Raw genomic sequence first — 11,741 nt, 5'->3', positions numbered from 1 at the left:
ATAGTCATGTTTTGGCTGTAATGTTTTCGTTACAGCACCAACTAATCCACGTCATCACAGAAACATCAGCCGTTGTAAACATCAGCCGTTGTAAACATCAGCCGTTGTAAACATCAGCCGTTGTAAACATCAGCCGTTGTAAACATCAGCCATTGTATCGCTTCCCCTGAAATCTAAGGTGAAAGCCCTAGAAAGCCCTGGAGCAACAGAACCTTCTCTTTCAATTACCTTCTGACACAGAGAAGTGTAAACAGCAACCCAGAATGTCTTTAAATATACGGAACAAAAATATAAATGCAACAATTTCTAAGATTTTACTGAGTTACAGTAAATATAAGGATAATAATCAAGTTAAATTAATTAATTAGGCCCTAATCTTAAAAAAAAATAAAAGTTTGACCTCCTTTTTCTCCCCAATTTCATGGTATTCAATTGGTAGTTACAGTCTTGTCTCATCGCTGCAACTCCCGTACGGACTTGGGAGAGGCGAAGGTCAAGGTCCGTGCGTCCTCCCAAACAAACACCCAACCAAGCCACACTGCTTTTTGACACAATGCCCAGTTAACCCGGAAGTTAACCTGGCACGCCACAGGAGTCGCTAATACGCAATGGGACAAGGACATCCCTGCCGGCCAGACCCTCCCCTAACCCGGACGACGCTGGGCCAATTGTGCGCCGCCCCATGGGTCTCCCGGGCGCGGCCGGCTGCGACAGAGCCTGGACTCAAACCCATAATCTCTAGTGGCACAGCTAGCACTGCGATGCAGTGCCTTAAACCACTGCACCACTCTGGAGGACATTAGGCCCTAATCTATGGATTTCACATGACTGGAAAAACAGATATGCATCTGTTGGTCACAGATACCTTCAAAAACGGTAGGGACGTGGATCAGAAAACCAGTCAGTATCTGGTGTGACCATAATTTGCCTCATGCAGCGCAACACGTCTCCTTGGCATAGAGTTGACCAGGCTGTTGATTGTGGTCTGTGGAATGTTGTTCCACTCCTCTTCAATGGCTGTGTGATGTTGCTGGATATTGGCGGGAACTGGAACACGCTGTCGTACACAACAATCTAGAGCATCTCAAACATGTTTAATGGGTGACATGTCTGAGTATGCAAGCCATGGAAGAACTGGGACATTTTCAGCTTCCAGGAATTGTGTACAGATCCTTGCGACATGGGGCCGGGAATAATCATGCAGAAACTTGAGGTGATGGTGGTAGATGGACAATCAGGATCTCGTCTTGTTATCTCTGTGCATTCAAATTGCCATAGAAAAACAAAAATGAGTTAGTTGTCCATTGCGTATGTCTGCCCATACCATAACCCCACCGCCACCATGGGGCACTCCGTTCACAACGTTGACATCAGCAAACCGCTCACCAACATGACGCCATACACATGGTCTGCGGTTGTTAGGCCGGTTGGACGCATTGCCAAATTCTCTAAAATGATGTTGCAGCCGGCTTATGGTAGAGAAATTAACACTAAAGTATATGGCAACAGCTCTGATGGACATGCCTGCAGTCAGCATGCCAATTGCACTTTCCCTCAAAACTTTAGACATCTGTGGCATTGTGTTGTGTGACAAAACTGTAACCTTTTATTGTTCCCAGCACAAGGTGCAACTGTGCAATAATCATGCTGTTTAATCAAGTTCTTGATATACCACACCTGTCAGGTGGATGGATTATCTTGGAAAAGGAGAAATGCTCACTAACAGGGATGTAAACAAATATGTGTATTTGTTCAGTGTATTTGTTAAGCTATAACCCCCCCCCCCCCCCCCCCCCCCCCCCCCTCCCTCCACGGTTACCCACGATGTACTATGCTGTCTGCTATCTCCCAATTTATACTACATCCTCTCTCTCCTCGCATCGCCTCACCTGCATCAGCCAATATTGTGCAGTGGACCACAGATTGAAGCGATAGCGGCTACAACACACAACGGGATTGCACTTTACCACTTTATTGTTTGGCTTACTGTAAACATTCATACTGAAGGTTTGTCTTTTTCCAGCTGATTGATTCCTGTAAGTGCTTCAGGTGGTAGTCAATGGCAGAGATAGACCATCACTCTATCAGTTTACACCTGAGGTTTGGCCAGACCATCACTCAATCAGTTTACACCTGAGGTTTGGCCAGACCATCACTCAATCAGTTTACACCTGAGGTTTGGCCAGACCATCACTCTATCAGTTTACACCTGAGGTTTGGCCAGACCATCACTCAATCAGCTTACACCTGAGGTTTGGCCAGACCATCACTCTATCAGCTTACACCTGAGGTTTGGCCAGACCATCACTCAATCACTTTACACCTGAGGTTTGGCCAGACCATCACTCAATCAGTTTACACCTGAGGTTTGGCCAGACCATCACTCTATCAGTTTACACCTGAGGTTTGGCCAGACCATCACTCAATCAGTTTACACCTGAGGTTTGGCCAGACCATCACTCAATCACTTTACACCTGAGGTTTGGCCAGACCATCACTCAATTAGTTTACACCTGAGGTTCAGCCATGCCTTCTGTAATATTATGCCAGATTCCATCTGACATGAATTTCATTGATGACCTAGGTGAGTCTCACGCTTTGCGGTTCAAAGATTAACTGTATACTGTACCTGTATACTGTACAGTGCCTTCGGAAAGTATTCAGACCCCTTGACTTTTTCCACGTTTTGTTAAGTTACAGCCTTATTCTAAAATGGATTCAATAAATAAAAATCCTCAACTACACACAATACCCCATAATGACATCACAATACCCCATAACGACAAAGTGAAAACAGGTTTTAAAAAATGTTAGCTTTTTAATATTTTGTATTTAAATACCTTATTTACATACTCTAAATTGAGCTCAGGTGCATCCTGCTTCCATTAATCATCCTTGATATGTTTCTACAACTTAATTGGAGTCCACCTGTGGTAAATTCAATCGATTGGACATGATTTGGAAAGGCACCCACCTGTCTATATAAGGTCCCACAGTTGACAGTGCATGTCAGAGCAAAAACCAAACCATGAGGTCAAAAGAATTGTCCATAGAGCTCCGAGACAGGATTGTGTCGAGGCACAGATCTGGGGAAGGGTACCAAAATCTTTTTGCAGCATTGAAGGTCCCCAAGAACACAGTGGCCTCCATCATTCTGAAATGGAAGACGTTTGGAACCACCAAGACTCTTCCTAGAGCTGGCCGCCTAGCCAATCTGAGCGATCAGGGGAGAAAGAAGGGCCTTGGTCAGGGAGGTGACCAAGAACCCGATGGTAACTCTGACAGAGCTCTAGAGTTCCTTTGTGGAGATGGGAGAACCTTCCAGAAGGACAACCATCTCTGCAGCACTCCACCAATCAGGCCTTTATGGCAGAGTGGCCAGATGGAAGCCACTCCTCAGTAAAAGGCAGATGACAGCCTGCTTGGAGTTTGCCAAAAGGCACCTAAAGACTCTCAGCTCGTGATGGCCCAACGCCCTATTAACCTATTAAGACACTTTCAGTTGGTGTTTCCTTTATTATGGCAGTTACCTTTTATATAAGGTCTGAATGTAACCTTTTATCAGAGGCTAAACATAGTTTGATATATTTATCTTAGCAGTCGAAGGAGCATGCAGGTAATTCATTTTTCTGTGTAGAGTTTATCCTGTGGGTTCGTGGTGTACAGTGGTTCAGCCCCCTACTGTTAATTCCCTAATGAGGTTAACCAATAAATCAATGGTGCCTGTAGGAATCTTACTTTACTACATGTTAGATCTTGAATGTAGAGCAGTGGCATGTTGAAGGAAATCATTTGTAATTTATTTTATTCGACCTCTATTTCAGTTAAGAACAAATTCTTATTTACAATGTCGGCCTGGGAACAATGGGTTAACTTCCTTGCTCAGGGGCAGAACGACAGATTTTTTACCTTGTCAGCTCGGGGATTCAATCTAACAACCTTTCGGTTACTGGCCCAACGCTCTAACCACTAGGCTACCTTGGATGAAAAAAAACGTCCAAGATTTGCTTCCACTTCCAAGAGTAATGGAAATGTGGGCTTTGAATAACAAGCCTGTTGCAATATGTTGCACCTAATAGGATTTGCACATTTTATGTAAGATGTTTTGGGGGTTTTCTGTGCGCTAAATGACCTCCATATGAGTTTCAATTGCGGTGTTATTCAGTCTAGACACAGATTATAACTAATCTGAAGTTTACTGCATACGTATGAACTCATAATGTACATTCCTAGGAGCATAAAATAACTGACCTCTTAAGACCTTTTACTTAAGATGTGTGTTTTGACTTAGCAGGTCTTAAAACATGAATACTAACAACAACAACAATGTTTAGACTTTAAGACAGATAAATATTTCTTCAGTTGGTTCACTGTTGATATGTGTGATATTGAAAAATATGACTGCATTATAATAATGGGTCTTTGACCCATTTTTGACACCTATTCACCGGCCAGAAAATGTAAGAAAAACAGGTCTAGATAATCTTCTTGGAGTCACAGAGGCAGACTTTAGACTAAACACATGACTAGCTCTGAAAACAGAGAACCACGAGAACAAAGTACCTGTTTGTTAAAAGGGTTTGGTGGATTTTATTTTCTATGCAGCCTTAGTCGTCAGAATGGTTATCCTTTACGTCGGCATAGACATCATTGTTGTTGTTTTCATCATCATCATCACCACCTCATTAATATCCTGCTCCTCCTCTTCTTCCTCCTCCTCCTCATCATATTCATCTTTCTTTATAGCATCATCATCATCCTTCTCCTCCTTCCTCTCTCCTTCCTCTCTCCTTAATCTATTCACCAAGGGGAGAGTTCTCACCATCATTCCCTTCTTATGCACTTTTCTCTCTATGTATATTCTGACCCTGAACTTAAGCATGAGAACAGCCCGCTATTCACCCGCTATTCACCCGCTATTCACTCGCTATTCACCCCCTATTCACCCCTCTATTCACCCCTCTATTCACCCCGCTATTCACCCCCTATTCACCCCTCTATTCACCCCTCTATTCACCCGCTATTCACCCCTCTATTCACCCCCTATTCACCCCTCTATTCACCCCTCTATTCACCCCTCTATTCACCCCTCTATTCACCCCTCTATTCACCCGCTATTCACCCCTCTATTCACCCCCCTATTCACCTCTCTATTCACCCCTCTATTCACCCCTCTATTCACCCCTCTATTCACCCCTCTATTCACCCCTCTATTCACCCCTCTATTCACCCGCTATTCGTTTGGGGTGGAGATCTAATAAATGAAGGTGGGGAGGAGGTGTCTACAGATACACCATATTAATGAAGGTGGGGTGGAGGCGTGTCTACAGATACACCATATTAATGAAGGTGTGGTGGAGGTGTCTACAGATACACCATATTAATGAAGGTGAGGAGGAGGTGTCTACAGATACACCGTATTAATGAAGGTGGGGAGGAGGTGTGTCTACAGATACACCATATTAATGAAGGTGGGGAGGAGGCGTGTCTACAGATACACCATATTAATGAAGGTGGGGAGGAGGCGTGTCTACAGATACACCATATTAATGAAGGTGTGGTGGAGGTGTCTACAGATACACCATATTAATGAAGGTGGGGTGGAGGTGTCTACAGATACACCATATTAATGAAGGTGGGGTGGAGGTGTCTACAGATACACCATATTAATGAAGGTGGGGAGGAGGCGTGTCTACAGATACACCATATTAATGAAGGTGGGGAGGAGGCGTGTCTACAGATACACCATATTAATGAAGGTGTGGTGGAGGTGTCTACAGATACACCATATTAATGAAGGTGGGGAGGAGGTGTCTACAGATACACCATATTAATGAAGGTGGGGAGGAGGTGCTACAGATACACCATATTAATGAAGGTGGGGAGGAGGTGTCTACAGATACACCATATTAATGAAGGTGTGGTGGAGGTGTGTCTACAGATACACCATATTAATGAAGGTGGGGAGGAGGTGTGTCTACAGATACACCATATTAATGAAGGTGGGGTGGAGGCGTGTCTACAGATACACCATATTAATGAAGGTGAGGAGGAGGTGTCTACAGATACACCATATTAATGAAGGTGGGGTGGAGGTGTCTACAGATACACCATATTAATGAAGGTGTGGTGGAGGTGTGTCCACAGATACACCATATTAATGAAGGTGTGGTGGTGGTGTGTCTACAATATTCTGACCTTATATAGACAGGTGTGTGGTATTAACATTTGATGTGATCTTCATCTAAGTCACAACAATAGACAAACACAGTTTGCTTAAACTAATAGCACTCAAGTTATTGTATTTTTCTTGTCTATATTGAATACATCATTTAAACATTCACAGTGTAGGTTGGAAAAAGTATGTGAGCCCCTAGGCTAATGACTTCTCCAAAAGCTCATTTGAGTCAGGAGTCAGCTAACCTGGAGTCCAATCAATGAGACGAGATTGGAGATGTTGGTTAGAGCTGCCTTGCCTTATAAAAAACACTCACAAAATTTGAGTTTGCTATTCACAAGAAGCATTGCCTGATGTGAACCATGCCTCGAACAAAAGAGATCTCAGAAACAGCGCTACTGGTGAAATATTCTGTGGACAGATTAAACTAAAGTTGAGTTGTTTGGAAGGAACACACAACACTGTGTGGAGAAAAAAAGGCACAGCACACCAACATCAAAACATCATCCCAACTGTAAAGTATGGTGGAGGGAGCATCATGGTTTGGGGCTGCTTTGATGCCTCAGGGCCTGGACAGCTTGCTATCATTGACGGGAAAATGAATTCCCAAGTTTATCAAGACATTTTGCAGGAGAATGTTAGGCTATTTGTCCACCAATTGAAGCTCAACAGAAGTTGGATGATGCAGCAGGACAACGACTCAAAACACAGAAGTAAATCAACAACACATTGGCTTCAACAGAAGAAAATACGCCTTCTGGAGTGGCCCAGTCAGAGTCCTGACCTCAACCCAACTCAAGAGAGCAGTTATAGAGAGCCATTATTGATAAATCTGGATCTTGTTTTTTAGAATATTGTATTAAACTGAAACATGTTCTTGTATTTGTTAGTAAGTGTCTCTTTAATAAACCGTTTGATTTGTATGTATGAATTCTGGTAAGACTTCTGTCATTCTATTGCATATGAGCGTTGCTTAATTTTATTGTTACAATTTATAAAATAAAACTGTTATTTGAACATATAGTACTTTCACAGCCATTTTGCTTTGTCTATGCTATATGGTCATATTTCTTCAGCCATACTTCTTCATTCATTGATTGGTATATTGCTGCCTACTGCTCACATGTCTGCATTACATACTTCCTGATTATGAAGGGATTTGGTGGCCAAATCCCCAAACCCCCACCAACACCAGAGCAGCGCAGAAGGATTTCCACTTACTGTCGAGAAACTGTTCTGAGAACTCTGCAGCAAACAATACCTCCAGATGTCTGCCACTGCCTCCAGATGTCTGCCACTGCCTCCAGATGTCTGCCACTACCGCCAGATGTCTGCCACTACCTCCAGATGTCTGCCACTACCGCCAGATGTCTGCCACTGCCTCCAGATGTCTGCCACTACCGCCAGATGTCTGCCACTGCCTCCAGATGTCTGCCACTACCTCCAGATGTCTGCCACTGCCTCCAGATGTCTGCCACTACCGCCAGATGTCTGCCACTACCTCCAGATGTCTGCCACTACCTCCAGATGTCTGCCACTACCTCCAGATGTCTGCCACTACCTCCAGATGTCTGCCACTACCTCCAGATGTCTGCCACTACCGCCAGATGTCTGCCACTACCTCCAGATGTCTGCCACTACCTCCAGATGTCTGCCACTACCGCCAGATGTCTGCCACTACCTCCAGATGTCTGCCACTGCCTCCAGATGTCTGCCACTACCGCCAGATGTCTGCCACTATCTCCACTACCTCCAGATGTCTGCCACTGCCTCCAGATGTCTGCCACTACCACCAGATGTCTGCCACTACCTCCAGATGTCTGCCACTGCCTCCAGATATCTGCCACTACCTCCAGATATCTGCCACTGCCTCCAGATATCTGCCACTATCTCCAGATATCTGCCACTACCTCCAGATGTCTGCCACTATCTCCACTACCTCCAGATGTCTGCCACTACCTCCAGATATCTGCCACTGCCTCCAGATATCTGCCACTACCTCCAGATGTCTGCCACTACCTCCACTACCTCCAGATGTCTGCCACTACCTCCACTACCTCCAGATGTCTGCCACTACCTCCACTACCTCCAGATGTCTGCCACTACCTCCACTGCCTCCAGATGTCTGCCACTACTGCCAGATGTCTGCCACTACCTCCACTACCTCCAGATGTCTGCCACTACCTCCACTACCTCCAGATGTCTGCCACTACCTCCAGATATCTGCCACTACCTCCACTACCTCCAGATGTCTGCCACTACCTCCACTGCCTCCAGATGTATGCCACTACATACACTGCCTCCAGATGTCTGCCACTACTGCCAGATGTCTGCCACTACCTCCACTACCTCCAGATGTATGCCACTACCTCCACTACCTCCAGATGTCTGCCACTACCTCCACTACCTCCAGATGTCTGCCACTACCTCCAGATATCTGCCACTACCTCCACTACCTCCAGATGTCTGCCACTACCTCCACTGCCTCCAGATGTCTGCCACTACTGCCAGATGTCTGCCACTACCTCCACTACCTCCAGATGTATGCCACTACATACACTGCCTCCAGATGTCTGCCACTACTGCCAGATGTCTGCCACTACCTCCACTACCTCCAGATGTATGCCACTACCTCCACTACCTCCAGATATCTGCCACTACCTCCACTACCTCCAGATGTCTGCCACTACCTCCACTACCTCCACTACCTCCAGATGTCTGCCACTACCTCCACTGCCTCCAGATGTCTGCCACTACCTCCACTACCTCCAGATGTCTGCCACTACTGCCAGATGTCTGCCACTACCTCCACTACCTCCAGATGTCTGCCACTACCTCCACTGCCTCCAGATGTCTGCCACTACTGCCAGATGTCTGCCACTACCTCCACTACCTCCAGATGTATGCCACTACATACACTGCCTCCAGATGTCTGCCACTACTGCCAGATGTCTGCCACTACCTCCACTGCCTCCAGATGTCTGCCACTACCTCCACTGCCTCCAGATGTCTGCCACTACCTCCACTACCTCCAGATGTATGCCACTACCTCCACTACCTCGAGATGTCTGCCACTACCTCCACTACCTCCAGATATCTGCCACTACATCCAGATGTCTGCCACTACCTCCACTACCGCCAGATGTCTGCCACTGCCTCCACTACCTCCAGATATCTGCCAGTCCATTCAGATGTCTGCCAGTCCATTCAGATGTCTGCCAGTCCATTCAGATGTCTGCCAGTCCATTCAGATGTATGCCAGTCCATTCAGATGTCTGCCAGTCCATTCAGATGTCTGCCAGTCCATTCAGATATCTGCCAGTCCATTCAGATGTCTGCCAGTCCATTCAGATGTCTGCCAGTCCATTCAGATGTCTGCCAGTCCATTCAGATATCTGCCAGTCCATTCAGATGTCTGCCAGTCCATTCAGATATCTGCCAGTCCATTCAGATGTCTGCCAGTCCATTCAGATGTCTGCCAGTCCATTCAGATGTCTGCCAGTCCATTCAGATATGATGAAGACATTATGGTAGTTAGTTCTCTTTCATTTTCAAGGACTACAGTACAGTTCCTTTCTGTCATTCTTTCTAACTCTTTATCATCTTCCAACAGTTTATTCACTCCCCGCTGACTGGTGAGAACACAATGTCCTTTGAGATGTACAAGTGAGAGCAGGAAGTCAATAATAAGACTCACACTCCATAAGTGGTACCAGTCTGTCTGTGCTTGGCCAGCATGTGTCATCCAATTACAATGTCCCCGTACACATGTCCCCGTACACATGTCCCCGTTGTATTATGATGAACTCACCTGTGTGAGGATAAATTATATAGGTGTGCATCCCAAATGGAACCCTATTCCCTACGTAGTGCACTAGGACCCATAGAGCTCTGGCCAGAAGTAGTGCACTAGGACCCATAGGGCTCTGGCCAGAAGTAGTGCACTAGGACCCATAGAGCTCTGGCCAGAAGTAGTGCACTAGGACCCATAGAGCTCTGGCCAGAAGTAGTGCACTAGGACCCATAGGGCTCTGGCCAGAAGTAGTGCACTAGGACCCATAGGGCTCTGGCCAGAAGTAGTGCACTAGGACCCATAGGGCTCTGGCCAGAAGTAGTGCACTAGGACCCATAGAGCTCTGGCCAGAAGTAGTGCACTAGGACCCATAGAGCTCTGGCCAGAAGTAGTGCACTAGGGCCCATAGAGATCTGGCCAGAAGTAGTGCACCATGTAGGGAATAGGGTGCAATTTGGGACACAGATTCCCTCCCGTTATGTCAACTATTATGCATGGAACTAGCTTTGAAGCAGCTGGGATATACCTGTTGCTAAGCAACGTGCCAGCTTATTTGATAAGCCTCCACATCCCGTCCTGGGGAATAGATATGTCCTACACTACAGTACCAACATATACAAGGCTGCAACATCTCTGGCTGCATCCTAAATGGCACTCTATTAGCTATTAGGCACAATAAATAGGGGATAGGTTGCCATTTGGGGCACATCTGGAGAGTTTTCATTGGCCGCCCTGATGCTGGCCCTGAAATATGGTGGAGGGTATGGTGGAGGATAAGGTGGAAGGTATGGTGGAGGGTAAGGTGGAGGGTAAGGTGGAGGGTAAGGTGGAAGGTATGGTGGAGGGTAACGTGGAAGGTATGGTGGAGGGTAAGGTGGAGGGTAAGATGGAGGGTAAGGTGGAGGGTAAGGTAGAGGGTAAGGTGGAGGGTAAGGTGGAGGGTAAGGTGGAGGGTAAGGTAGAGGGTAAGGTGGAGGGTAAGATGGAGGGTAAGGTGGAGGGTAAGGTGGAGGGTAAGGTGGAGGCTAAGGTGAAGGATAAGATGGAGGGTAAGGTGGAGGCTAAGGTGAAGGATAAGGTGGAGGGTAAGGTGGAGGGTAAGGTGGAGGGTAAGATGGAGGGTAAGGTGGAGGATAGGGTGGAGGGTAGGTGGAGGATAAGATGGAGGGTAAGGTGGAGGATAAGGTGGAGGATAAGATGGAGGGTAAGATGGAGGGTAAGATGGAGGATAAGATGGAGGGTAAGGTGGAGGGTAAGATGGAGGATAAGATGGAGGGTAAGGTGGAGGGTAAGGTGGAGGGTAAGGTGGAGGGTAAGGTGGAGGATAAGATGGAGGGTAAGATGGAGGGTAAGATGGAGGGTAAGGTGGAGGGTAAGATGGAGGATAAGATGGAGGGTAAGGTGGAGGGTAAGGTGGAGGGTAAGATGGAGGGTAAGGTGGAGGGTAAGGTAGAGGGTAAGGTGGAGGGTAAGATGGAGGATAAGATGGAGGGTAAGGTGGAGGGTAAGGTGGAGGATAAGATGGAGGGTAAGGTGGAGGGTAAGGTGGAGGGTAAGGTGGAGGGTAAGGTAGAGGGTAAGGTGGAGGGTAAGATGGAGGATAAGATGGAGGGTAAGGTGGAGGGTAAGGTGGAGGATAAGATGGAGGGTAAGGTGGAGGGTAAGGTAGAGGGTAAGGTGGAGGGTAAGGTGGAGGGTAAGATGGAGGGTAAGGTGGAGGGTAAGGTGGAGGCTAAGGTGGAGGATAAGGTGGAGGGTAAGGTGGAGGGT

This window comes from Salvelinus namaycush, chromosome 29, assembly GCF_016432855.1.
Source record: "Salvelinus namaycush isolate Seneca chromosome 29, SaNama_1.0, whole genome shotgun sequence".
Lineage (NCBI taxonomy): Eukaryota > Metazoa > Chordata > Actinopteri > Salmoniformes > Salmonidae > Salvelinus > Salvelinus namaycush.
The sequence above is the reverse complement of the archived record's forward strand: the minus strand, read 5'-3'. Positions refer to the sequence as shown.